The 13965-nt window shown below is 39.5% G+C and overlaps 1 pseudogene; it reads right to left on the reverse strand.

Annotated features, from left to right (window-relative positions):
- Positions 1–1343: 1343 nt before the first annotated feature.
- LOC143593410 (uncharacterized) lies at positions 1344–2369 on the reverse strand (annotated as a pseudogene).
- Between the last annotated feature and the right edge of the window lie 11596 nt (positions 2370–13965).

Here is a 13965-nt window from a genome sequence, read left to right on the forward strand (position 1 = left end):
AACGGGCCTAAGCTCGGCTTAAGCTCGTTTTGTACCGTAAATGGGCCACAGAAGACGTGATTAACCACACAAAACATAATATACATTATAGTTTTGTGTCAAACGCTGTTTGGGACAGATTTCTTTTTTACTGTGTTAACTTTAATTTTGACCTACAGTTTCAAGCACTTCCATATTAACAGAATTCCCAAACTGCCCTTCAACACATCTTATGCCTAAGGTATATAGCAGTCATAAAGTATATTAGAAATTCTTTTTATGTCAGTGTCATATACATGCGAATGATCACTAATACTAATAATACTAAACTTTAAACCAGTATTTGATATAAGTTGTTTCAAACAAAGTGGACTTGCATCATGCCTGAACTTACACAAACACCTAATAACTAATTACCAAAACAACAGTCTTCTTCAACTTTAATATGATATACAATTTGTCAGCTCGTGTTAAGTTCTGTTTCTATAATTTGAGCTCGACTCGTGAGTTGTTTTCTCAAGAGTGGGCTTGACTTGTTAACTAATTATTAATTAATTTATATACATTTTTTTAATTATTTCGAGAGAAACCTTAAACGGGCCTAAGCCCGGCTTAAGCTCGTTTTGTACCGTAAACAGGCCAAAGAAGACGTGATTAACCACACAAAACACAATATACATTATTGTTTTGTGTCAAACACTGTTTTGGACAGATTTCTTTTTTACTTTGTTAACTTTAATTTTGACATGCAGTTTCAAGCACTTCCATATTGACAGAAATCCCCAAACTGCCCTTCAACACATCTTATGCCTAATGTATATAGCAGTGATAGAGTATCTTAGAAATCCTTCTAATGTTAGTGTCAATGTGAATGATCACTAATACTAATAATACTAAATTTAAACCAATATTTGATATAAGTGGTTTCAAACAAAGTGGACTTACATCATGCCTGAACTTACATCCTATAAACAATCTCAAAATCTAATGTAAATTAGCATCATAAACAATCCAAAGATCCATAAAGAAATAGTAAAATACCCAACAAAGAAATAGTCATAAATGTATGAAGTTGCTAAAAAAAAAGAAAAACTTCAACTAAATAAACGCATCAGAAACTCGTTTACTTACCCGAATCCATCATATCTCTCAGCAAGCCCAACCGAATCTGAGGAGGAAAACTAAATAACGCCCGTGCATCCGCTTGGTTGGCCACCAAGTACCTTAAATCCCTCCTTATTTCATGGGATTCCAAACCCATTGGTTCCATGCATTGTAAATTTGCTCTCCTATGTACTCGCGATGATAAACTCTGTCTAGTATTTTATTGCCTTCTAATATAGCATTAGCCACACTACCAACCCTATTCATAATCATAGAGGCTAAATCTTCATTTTCTTGCTCAGCTTTCCTTTTTCTAGTCTTACATTTCTTTACATTCCTTTTTCTAGTCTTACATTTCTTTACACTTGAGGACTGCTCAGCTAGAGAAGATGTAGGATGTACCACTTGAATATCATCGTCATTATCAAACTGGGTTTCAGTATTACATCATTTGTAGCACAGAAATCATCCACTTCTGGAAAGTTTCTAAGTTAATGTTGTCATTCTTTTGGAATCGTGCATTTCTCTCTTTAGCAGTCTCAGCTTGTGTACCTGATGCCCTGTCCTTTGCAAAAAGTTCTAGCATTTCATTAAAGTTTGAGACTTTCTTCGTCCTCAACGCTTCAGATTCAAGGTTCAACTATTTAACAAAATCAAGATAATTATTTTTATAAACGAAAATCAAAATATTCATGTATATAATTAAATTAGGGGTGGGTTTTTTAACCGCACCCGAACACCGAACCAGGGTGAGTTGAAACCATATAAATGTCTAGTTAAATTAAATATTACCTGTATTAATTTATCCCAGACTTCATCCTCTGCTTCAATTAATTGAGTAGTTGAATTCCATGAGAATCCACTCAATGACGTTCCACGAATCAAATCGTACCATTTAGAAAAAATGTTCTTTCAACGTTTTTAATCGGTTCTTCAAATGTTTTTTGGAAACATTCATTTTAAACTTCGTGCTCAGCTCCTCAACTATATTGTCGTATGCATTTGAGGTAAAATGTCCATTAACCCTATTGCCATTATCTTTTTGTGTCACCATAGCTTGTATGAATGCGTTATCCATATTTTCCGTCCACTTTAGTGTTTCCTTCTTTACGGTTGCTTCATGTTTGCTCATTATGACTTTCTACATGGTAACATAACAAAGTTTCACATATGTAAATGGATGCTTATGCTAAATAAAATTAGTATATGCACACACAAGTAATTAAAAAATAACCAAATCACCAATTAACTGAAACCATAACAATCAATACAGAATAAATATGAAATACTCAATAGTACTTTTCTAAAACTACTTTGACATATCTATTTCGGTGTTTGGATACATCATGTAGTTAGTCCACATGTTAGTTGCAATTGTGTTCCTTAGTTGTTCATATTCGGTACTTCCCTCATGTACATCTTTTGTGATCCATGTAACACCTCTTGTATGACCTCATCTTCAAGATCTTTGTCACGGTCTTCCTCAAGTAAAAAGTTGTGTAAAATACAACATGCCAAAAATATGTCAGACTGTGTTTCGCAAGAGTAAAATGGTTTGTCGTACTTCTAATGATAGGAAACCTCTTCTTTAGGACACCAAATTCTCGTTCAATTGTGTTACGTAATGATGCATGATGAAGGTTAAACAACTCCTTTGCATACTGAGGGGCACGAGTGAGTACTCTTTCAAATTATACCTAGCACCTCTATATGGTGTCATTAGGGTACTTGTATGAGGTAAACCCGCGTCTACTAACAATATCTACCTATAAACAAGTTGTAATTAGTATTACAATAAATAATTACACAATTAATTAAATTCGGTTTAAGAAATTACCCGTAGGAATAACTAACTTATCATCTTTACTAAATGCATTCTTTATAATTCTAGAGTCGGATGCCATACCCTCCCATCCAGTTAACACGTATGTAAACCTTAAATCAAATGTACAAGCAGCCAGTACATTTATTGTCGGGTATCCCTTACGACCACGATATTTAGGGGCATCCTTATTAGGTACTTTGACACGTACATGTGTTCCGTCAATTGCACTAATACAATCTATAAAAAAGGATAAAATCTCTTTTTTTCTTAAATTTATTTTGGTACAATATCACCTTTAGGTTGTTTGATATAACAACCTTCTAATGATATAATCTCCTGCAAAACTCTATGGAGGCACCGACTAGTTGTTGATGCAGAACGACGGTATAACAAGAGGTAAACCGATTTCTCAATCGTTACCTACAATGTGTAAAAAATTTGCAACTTGCTCTTCAACAGACATGCGTTGAGTAGGTTGAAGTCTACCATCACGCTTTAGGATACCGCACAATGTCATAAAAGCTTTCTCACTCATGCGGATAAGGTCACGACATTTACCGCCATTTAAAGGGTTGTGTAACATCTCTTCTCGTACAAATCGCCATTGTAAAATTTCATCTATAGTAGGTAAATTAGCATGCTTTTTGGCTGGTAGTCTAGGTAGTGCCATGAAAGCCAACAACAAGCAAATCAGGTGAGCTGCTTGCAGTTGTCTGGCTCGAACAAGTTCACCTACTTTGCTTGTCTGATTATCCATCAAACTTCCTATATATGAATCACATAGATATGGCCTAAGAGTCAAATTTGTTAAATTACAAGATTGTCTAACACAACACTATAATAGTTAAGCACAAGGTGAGAAAAATTAATGCATTTATGAAACAAAATTTTTCTTATATATCAACAGTGTTGTTACTAGCACATATTAAATTCAAGTTTAAAACTCCACACATAAAAATGTTTTGCCATGTGTGTAATTTATTGGCCTAAAATTAACACCAACAAATAAGAGCATACTAAAAAACAAATAAAATATTCAAGAAGCTCGTTAATTTCACAATTTTTGTATATGCTAATATGCTAGCCAATATAAAACATTATAGTAAGTGCATAACCCATATTTTTTACAACAAAATAGTAGATTAATAAACAATTATGATTTCCCAAAAATAACCTAATTTACTGAAAAGTGAACTGAAATTGCAATCAGATACTATATCATAACAAATGCTGGTTTAGTTTTGAAGTTTTGATCTAAATCTGCATTTTCAATGTTTCAATTTTATCTAACACTTGTAAAAAAACATGATACGACCATAGATGGTGTAATAGAGATGGATGTTTTATATAAAAGAAATAAATATGTTACCAATGAAAACAATCAAAAAGTAGATTCAACCTGATAGAAGCACTGCACTTGAGAAATAAAGAAAGATGGTTAACGGTAGTTAGGAGAAAGAGAATTGAGATATGATGGAAGTTTAGATGAAAACCTGGTGGGTTATAGGAGTTAATCCCGCCATATTGTTGTTGATGGGTAAAATTGGAATTGAGATAAGAATATGGCCTTCATCTGTTCTCTCCTCTCATATCTTTCCAATTTGGAAAAGAAATATAAATACACTTAAAACCTCTTCTCCTCATTTATCTTCTTTCCTCTTCTTTTTATTAAAAAAACTTTTTAATTAAAAAAAACTCTGAAACACCAATTTTGTTTATTTTTCTCCAAATCTTTTCTCTTCTCTCATTAACCTAAACTGTGGAACACAGCGTAAACCCTAATCATTTCCATCTCCATCCATTCTACACACTTGCCTACACCATCAAAAACACACACATAAGCCAAACACTCTCTACACCGCTCCCTAATCCGTTCCGAATTAAGACGAAGGTAGATTATTGAACCTCTCAACTGAGCCAATAATATAATACTCGACACCGCAGCCACGGGGCGTCGTGTGGTTTGTCGGATTCTAGATCTAGAAACGAAACGGGTGGTTAGTCGGTTGATAAACGAGCTTAAAGGTCACCACAGTCCGTTTATGAACCACCCGAGCCTACCTAGATCAGAAACGACCAAAACCCGACCAAACACGATGAACGACGACGACTGATGGCGCAAGAATTGAGGAAAACCCGAAAAACGCGTTAAGGAAAACCAGATCTGAACATATACGTCGTATATGTTATACGAGCGTGTATGTTCAGTGTATATGTATATAAAGAACGCATAAGTCACTTATGTGTATAACTTATACACATCGTATAAGTTTATACGGCGTATAACTTATACGGACGTATAAGTTATACGGAGAAACTTATACGTGGACTGACTTATACGGGGGATGACTTAAGCGTTGGGTTGACTTATACGCCCAAGACTTATACGAGCCTAAGTGATTTTCCAAATAAACGACAGATATACGGTGTATACGTACGTAAACGATAGATATGGACTTATATGATATTATAAGCTTTGAATTGGAAAATAATGTAACGATTCCGGCAAAATCAGGTATACCCTAAACGGTATATACTATTTATGTGTTATTTAATAATGAATATATGAATTATAATGCGTTTATACGACTATGTATGATTCACAGTACGGATTATACTCGATTATACAGTTAATCGTATTGGAAATACGATTAACTGATTAACGGTTATTGAAGCCCGAACGAATCGAGGATTACATTATAGACGAGATATATGATATTTAGTGATGTTTACGAAGTATTAAAGCTTCGGGATAAGTGAATTAAAGCACAGAAAAAGAATTATCGATTTAATGGTACGTCGGTACGTTAAACGAAACCTTTAATACCAAACCGAGCAAGAGACGATCGATCAAGCCGAAAAAGATGCGCAATTATTAATATGATGTTTTAAGTTAATAAATGTCATGGTTTAAGTTTTTAAAGTTTTTAAATCGGTTTTATATAAATTTCATTTTTAAGCCGAAAACGGCCGTTTTAGCCTCGTTTTAAGCTAAATTAAACATTTAACCGAAAAACGAACTGAACCAGATTATCCAAAACGTTATCCGGATTTCCAAAATCCAAATGAGTGGCTAGAAATGGAAAGGTGGGTCCCACCCCACCTCCCCTACCCTTCCGATCGGCTTGGGGTATAAACCCCTTGCTTATCATTTTTTTTTGTAAACCAAGTATTGCAAGATCCTTCTTCCCTTCCACATTATGATCTAAAAACCCGGATTTGTAGCAAGAAAAGCAAGGTAAAAATCGAGTTATTTACGTTTTCATCTTCTTTTCTTGAGTTTATTTGCAAGAAAATGAGGTTTCAAGTAAAAAAGGGTGAAAATCCGATATGAAAACCGATTCTTGCATGATCAAGTGATGTATACGGGTTATAAAGGGATCTTGGTCCAAGAAAGGAGTTAAACGAACCAAAAACGAATTTTTACGGTTTAAATCTTTGTTTTTAAATCATAACCGAACCCATGAAAGAAATGGCTTGATTGTTGGTGTAACTTGCTTGGTGTGGTGTTATTGTGCTTGTAGGTGTTGTATCTAGTTGTTAAAAAAGGCTAGAAAGCAAGATCCTTGCGATTTGAAGCTAAAAACACAAGGTAGTTCGGTTTTTATATGGTGTATGTGTTTTGGACGGATTGTGGTACATTAAGAGTTAGGCTACGAAATTTCACAGAGATGATCTACACATGAAAATATGAGTTTTGTGAAAATTTGGTAATTTTTGGATAAAGGATGAATATTTGGTGAATTTAATGCTCGGTTTTGGCTAAAAATGGTGAAAAAATACATAAATATCATGATAAATTCTGGAAAATTCCATATAAGCTTTTTTATAACATGTAAAAGTCACACACAAAATTTTAAGTCAGTTGGAGAAGTCTAAGTAGGTTTTTCCGTTAAACGAGTTCTAGGGTTTTCTAGCTCGGTTTTAATGAAAATGGCATGTAAAAGAGATTTTGGTTCTGGAAAAATTACAGGGGACTATGTGGATGGCAGGGGTCATCCAGGAAAAATTTGGGATTTTTCTAAGATCGTTTGGTAGTTACGACATATTTAATGTTTAAATGGTGTTTAAAAATAGATAAATAAATTTTAAATATAAAAATTAATTCTGGATATATTTTTATAAAATTCCCCACTGTCAAAAAGTGATTTGTGCAAATTTCAAGATCCGAGATTAAACGGATAATTATTTGTGCTAAAGAAAATAAAAACAAACTTTTAAGGTTTAAAACGCGTAAACAGGTAAAGTTCGCCTAAACGAGCTGACCGGTGTATAAAAACCTTAAAAATGAACTATTTGTCACACCCGGCCCTGAGCGGCGGAAACAGCCGGGGCGCGCGCGAGTGGGGATTGATACTTAAGCACGGGCCATTGCAAAACATTCAAAGATTTTTATTGCGCATGAGAAGTTTAATACAAATACATTACATTGTTTAAGGATTACATAAAAACATCCAAGTACAAAAACTGAAGATTTTCTCGCCATATCCCCTTGCGCGGCGGGTAACCGTGCGCATCGAGGGGATAAAACCAAAATCTTCCAAAAAGCTTGTTTTAGATGTTCAGCGTGTGGTGCTCTAAGTGCGATTCCATGCGCTACCTAGTTATCTCCTGAAAGACACGTAAAAACATTTGAATCAGTATAAACTGAGTGAGTTCACAAGTTTTAGTAACTTGATAAATCGTATTGCATCATAATCTTGATACAAATCATTCTGAAACATAATTCTGGTAGCATCATTAAACACATGCTTGGTAAAACATAGTTATATCAACATATTCTGATAAAATCGTTCCGCGGGTTACGCGTGCGAACATTTCTGGGAACTGTGCTCGTCTGTGTAAGTGGCGCTGCCACTACGAGCTAAAATAACGTAATACCGTCCCGCGGGTTACGCGCAGACACTTCTGGAAAACTGTGCTCGTCTGTGTAAGTGGCGCTGCCACTACGAGCGAATATATGCTGTAATACCGTCCCGCGGGTTAGCGCGGACGTTGTGCCGGGAAAACAAGGCGCTCGTCTGCGTAAGAGGAGCGACCTCTACGAACGGGCTCAAACCCATAGTACTGCCCCGTGCTAGGCACTCGTCTGTGTAAGAGGTGCGACCCCTACGAGTGGGCGGATCAAACCAGCAGTCCCTACCCTTAGAGTTCCAATGGTAAAGTGATCACTTACTCGAATCTGGTGCACTATCATCGAAAAACCATAGATAACTGTTCGCATTGCTCATCATGAAACATAACTTAAACACGTAATCGTTTGCTTAGCTTGTAAATATACCATGATAAAACATTATTTAAGTACGTGTCCCTCGCCCCGAAAACAGTTTAAAATAGTGAAAACAGTAAAAATGGGGCTGTGAGACTCACCTGTGGTTCTTGTTAAGGGATTAATCGAGATTCGGGTTTTCTTGGTGTTGGCCTCGGAATCGAAGGTCTAGAATACGATTAAATAACAATTATATATATTAAGATCAAGATATAAGGGTTGGAAAGTAGATCTCAAGGTTATAATCTAGGCTTACCTAGTAACAGGATCGGAGCTGGAAACAATGGATGCTTGGGAAAAGATTAGTGCAAGTTTGTAGTTCTTTGAAGTGTGTTTTGGGTGATAATTTAGGCTACAAATTTATAGGCAAACTCAAGGGAACATAATCCCTTGCTTTAGGGAATTGTAATCTTTTGAAATGATGATAAAGTATGGAAATTATTATTATTTATTAAAAAGAGTAGAAAAGTAGATTAAAGATTCTGATTTGATATGGACAGGACATGCAGGGCTGTGGTTGGTGAGAGTGGGTGGCTGGCAGTTGACTTTTACAGTTTGCTTTTTCAGTGCTTTAGACAGTGTACAGTAAAAAGTAGAAGTTTTCTGAAACACGCTACCGCCCTCTTTTGGGCGGGGACAATTTCCTTAAATCTGATCTATTTTGACTAAGTGTTCTGCGCGTATAACTTGGTGCGCATAGCTTCCTGCGTGTAGAACATTTCTTTGCTGCGGGTAGGTGCGTAACCTTCTCGCAGTTAGGGACATTTGAGTTTCATTTGTAGATTCTCCAGGTGGTTTTGGTATTTTCAACATGGTGATCAGTCATGTTGAAGTCAATTCCATCCTGGAGCTTCAGACAAACTAGCTCTCAAAGTTCCCGCCATGCGGGTAGGTTAGTTCCCTTCCGCACGCGCATAAACGATGTAGGATGCACCCGCCTTAGCATCATGCGGGATGGTCAACCCATAGACAACATAACGTTTAAGTTACATGAAAACATAAGGCCAATACGTTCACGCATGGCGCATATAACATATGCTCACGCTGGTTCTTAACATGGTGCGCTCGCGCAGGGCGCACATAACACATGCACGCGCTGACTAACATGGCGCGCATAATATTTACAATCACCTAATTATTAGGTTGATTACTTAGTTTAAGGGGTTGGGAAATTTACGGGTGTCACATTCTCCCCTCGTTAAACGAATTTCGTCCCGAAATTTAAGAGACGTTGCTGGCAGAAGCCATATTCTGAAAGAGGTGTGGGTATTTTATGCGCATCTGATCTTCTCTTCCCAAGTGAATTCAGGCCCACGCCTTGAGTTCCATTGAACTTTTACCAACTTGATTCTGCTTCTGCGCAACCTTTGTTCTTTCCAATCGGTTACTGCTATAGGCTCTTCTACGAAGTGCAGCTGTTTGTCAATATGAATTTCTTCCACCGGTAAAATCAACGTTTCGTCAGATAAACATTTCTTGAGGTTGGATACATGAAACGTATCATGAACTCCACTGAGTTCGGCGGGTAGACGGAGTTTATAAGCAACTGGACCGATCCTCTCCAGGATCTCAAAAGGCCCAATGTAGCGCGGATTTAGCTTTCCTCGCTTACCGAAACGGGGGACTCCCTTCCATGGAGAGACTTTCAAAAGTACTTTATCCCCTACTTGAAACTCCAACGGTTTCCTTCTCATATCAGCATAACTTTTCTGTCTGTCGCGTGCTGCCTTAAGGCGATCCCTTATCTGAAAAATCTTGTCTGTTGTTTCTTGGATCACTTCTGGACCAGTCATTTGCTTGTCGCCCACTTCAGCCCAACACAGTGGGGATCTACACTTGCGCCCATATAAAGCTTCGAACGGCGCAGCCTTAATGCTTGTGTGATAACTGTTATTGTAAGAAAATTCAACCAACGGGAGGTGGGTATCCCAACTACCTCCAAAATCGATCGCGCACGCGCGCAGCATATCTTCCAATGTCTGGATTGTTCGCTCGCTTTGCCCATCCGTTTGAGGATGATAAGCTGTACTCATATCAAGGCGAGTACCTAGAGCTCCTTGTAACGATCTCCAAAACCTTGAGGTGAACCGACTATCTCTATCAGAAATGATGGACACTGGGACTCCATGTTTTGAAACTATTTCTCGAATATATAGTCGGGCTAGCTTTTCCATTTTATCAGTTTCTTTAATTGGCAGGAAGTGCGCTGACTTAGTTAGCCGATCTACAATAACCCATATCGTGTCATAACCCCCAGGTGTCCTTGGCAGTTTGGTGATGAAGTCCATAGAGATTTGTTCCCACTTCCACATGGGAATTTCTGGCTGTTGAAGCAACCCCGATGGTTTCTGGTATTCAGCCTTTACTTTTGAACACGTCAGGCACTTACCGACATACATCGCGATGGCGCCTTTAAGATTGGGCCACCAATACAGCGTTTTAACATCTTGGTACATCTTGTCTGCGCCAGGATGTACGGAATATCGCGTCTTGTGAGCTTCGTTTAATACCTGCTCGCGCAATCCTCCCTTGAGAGGGACCCATATGCGGTTGGCAAAATATCGAGTGTTGTTCCCTTTAAGTTCCAAATTCTTAACCATACCCCCAAGGCATTCGTTTTTAACAAACTCTGGTTTCAAGGCTTCTTGCTGAGCGTCTCGGATGCGGGTAGAGAGATCTGCGTGAATGGTCAACCTTAGAGCCTTGACTCGTAGCGTTTTTATTCGCTCCTTTCTGCTTAGCGCGTCTGCTACCACATTCGCTTTCCCCGGATGATACTTGATCTCGCAATCATAATCATTCAACAATTCAACCCATCTTCGTTGCCTCATGTTTAATTCCTTCTGATCGAATATATGTTGGAGGCTCTTATGATCCGTAAAGATTACACATTTCGTACCGTAGAGGTAATGGCGCCAAATCTTTAGCGCGAAGACAACAGCTCCAAGTTCTAAATCATGCGTTGTGTAGTTCTTCTCATTGGTCTTAAGTTGGCGCGAGGCATACGCTATAACTTTGTCTCGCTGCATAAGGACACATCCGAGTCCTTGATGTGAAGCGTCGCAGTAAACAACGATGTCATCTGTCCCCTCAGGCAGGGATAAGATTGGCGCACTACATAACTTCTGTTTCAACATTTGAAATGCCGCTTCCTGATTCTTGCCCCAAATAAACGCCTTGTCTTTCTGAGTTAGCGCGGTCAGAGGTAGAGCTATCTTGGAGAAGTTCTCAATGAAGCGTCGATAGTAGCCAGCTAGTCCAAGGAATTGCCTCACCTCAGTTGGGGTTTTGGCGCTTCCCAGTTTTCGATGGCCTTGACTTTGGAAGGATCAACGTGAATTCCTTTCTCGTTTACAACGTGACCGAGGAAGTGAACTTCTCTAAGCCAAAATTCGCACTTGGAAAACTTCGCATACAACTTTTCTTTCCTTAACAATTCTAAAATCATTCTCAGGTGTTGCTCATGCTCGGCCTTGGTTCGAGAGTAAATCAAAATATCATCTATAAACACAATCACAAACTTGTCCAAGTATGGTTTGCACACACGGTTCATCAGATCCATGAATATAGCCGGCGCATTAGTTAGCCCGAAAGGCATCACTAAGAACTCATAATGGCCATATCTGGTTCGGAAGGCTGTCTTTGGCGCGTCTTCCTCATGGACCCTAAGTTGGTGGTATCCTGACCGTAGATCTATCTTCGAATAATAACTGGATCCCTGCAACTGGTCAAACAAGTCGTCAATCCTCGGTAAGGGGTACCGATTTTTGACTGTCAGCTTGTTCAGCTCCCTGTAGTCAATACACATTCTGAACGAACCATCTTTCTTCTTTACAAACAGTACTGGAGCTCCCCAAGGTGAAAAGCTTGGGCGTATGAAACCCTTATCCAATAGTTCCTGTAACTGATTGGATAGCTCTTGCATCTCAGATGGAGCTAAGCGATAAGGCGCTCGAGCTACTGGCGCAGCTCCTGGGACCAAATTAATACGAAACTCGACTTGTCGCGGCGGCGGTAACCCGGGCAAATCTTCAGGAAAAACTTCTGGAAATTCGCGCACTACTGGTAAGTCTTCAATTCTTCGCTCATCTCCTTTCTTTACTACATGCGCCAGGAAGGCGTAGCACCCTTTCCTTAGGCACTTACGCGCCTTTAGGCACGAAATCAGTTTCGTCGCAACTCCCCTTCTTTCCCCTTGAATCATCAAAGTTTCTCCGTTCAACAGTGGAATCCGAACCTGTTTCTCATGACAAACAATCTCCGCGAGATTCTCGACCAACCAATCCATACCTACCACAATATCGAAACTTCCCAAATCTATTGGTAACAAGTTAATATTGAACTCATGACCTCCCATGACTAACACACATTGCTCCGTCCTTTCATTCGCGCATAACTGCCTACCATTGGCTAGTTCTATAGTATAAGGTTTGTCTAGCCTACTGGTCGCTAAGCCCAGGGAGTTTTTAAACTCATGGGATATAAAACTTAGGTCAGCGCCAGTATCAAATAAGACAGATGCATAATGACCGTTAAGCAAAAACGTACCGGTTACCACATTCGGCTCTTCCTTTGCTTCACCCGCGCCGATCACAAAAGCTCTCCCGCGAGCTTGGTTTCCTTTCTGTGGGCAATCCCGACTGAAGTGTCCAGGCTTCCCGCATGCGTAGCAGTTGTCATTGGCTCCAGCTTCTTTAGCACGGCAATTCACCGTCTTGTGTCCTGGTCTGCCACATTTGGCGCACGTGACGTTCGCGCATTCGCCTTCGTGGTGATACTTGCATTTGTTGCACCATGGGTAAGGCCCGCTGTATCCTTTCCTTGATGGTTCCGCGGCTTGAATCGCGTAAACCCTTGTGCTTTCCTGCTTCTTGGGCGGTGGCTGCTTGAAGTCTGATCCTCGGTGGGAGTTTCATTTCCTCTTGGAGTCAGAGGTTCGCTGCTCGTTCAAGCGGGTGGTCAACATACCCGCACGAACCGTATCCCTTGTAAGGATGATGGCTCGCGCAACCGCCTCGTCAAAGGTCGGAGGTGCGGCGGCGTTGAGCGGGACTCTAACGACAGGAGGTAACCCAAAGATGTACCTCTCGATTTTCTTTTCTTCTGTGTTTGCCATGTCTGGCACCAGCTGGCAAAGCTCGTTGAAACGATTGGTGTAGGCATCGATATCTGTTCCTACCATGGTGTGGTTCCAGAATTCTTGTTGCAAGCTCTGAATTTCTGCGCGAGAGCAGAACTTTCTCATCAACATTTCTTTCAATTCTTCCCAGGTCTTGTGAAGAGCAACTTCTCGCCCCAAAGTCTTTACTTGGAGCTTCCACCAAGATGAAGCTGCTTCTTGGAACATGCAGGTCGCGTAAAGGACCTTCTGGTTTTCACTACATCCGCTGATGGAGAGAACTGTCTCCATCTTGTCAATCCAATTGTAGAGCCCAATGGCTCCTTCGGTGCCTTTGAACGGCCAAGGCCTACAGGCCATGAATGTTTTATAGGAGCATCCTTTGTCCAAGGCTCCTGATTCGGGTTCTGGGGTCTCGTTCTCTTGGCGACCCTGACTAGATTCGGCCTTGCTGGCCTCATGCGTTGCAATCGCCTGCGCGATTATTTCTGCGAGCTCCTCGGGTGTCATGGTAATTCCCTTGGCTCTGGTTGGAGGCATTCTTTCATAAAAAGAAAATACAACAAACTTAGCGCATGTACTCAGAGCACATAATGTTCTTATCTCTAGACACTGTGACCCGTGTTCCTAAGTGCGTGTGTGATTTTTCTTTTGAAAATATTCTTTGAA

Source organism: Bidens hawaiensis, unplaced genomic scaffold (assembly GCF_021521415.1).
Source record: "Bidens hawaiensis isolate Kalapana, Puna unplaced genomic scaffold, B.hawaiensis_p1.1 tig00042204_1, whole genome shotgun sequence".
In the NCBI taxonomy this organism is placed as follows: Eukaryota; Viridiplantae; Streptophyta; class Magnoliopsida; order Asterales; family Asteraceae; genus Bidens; species Bidens hawaiensis.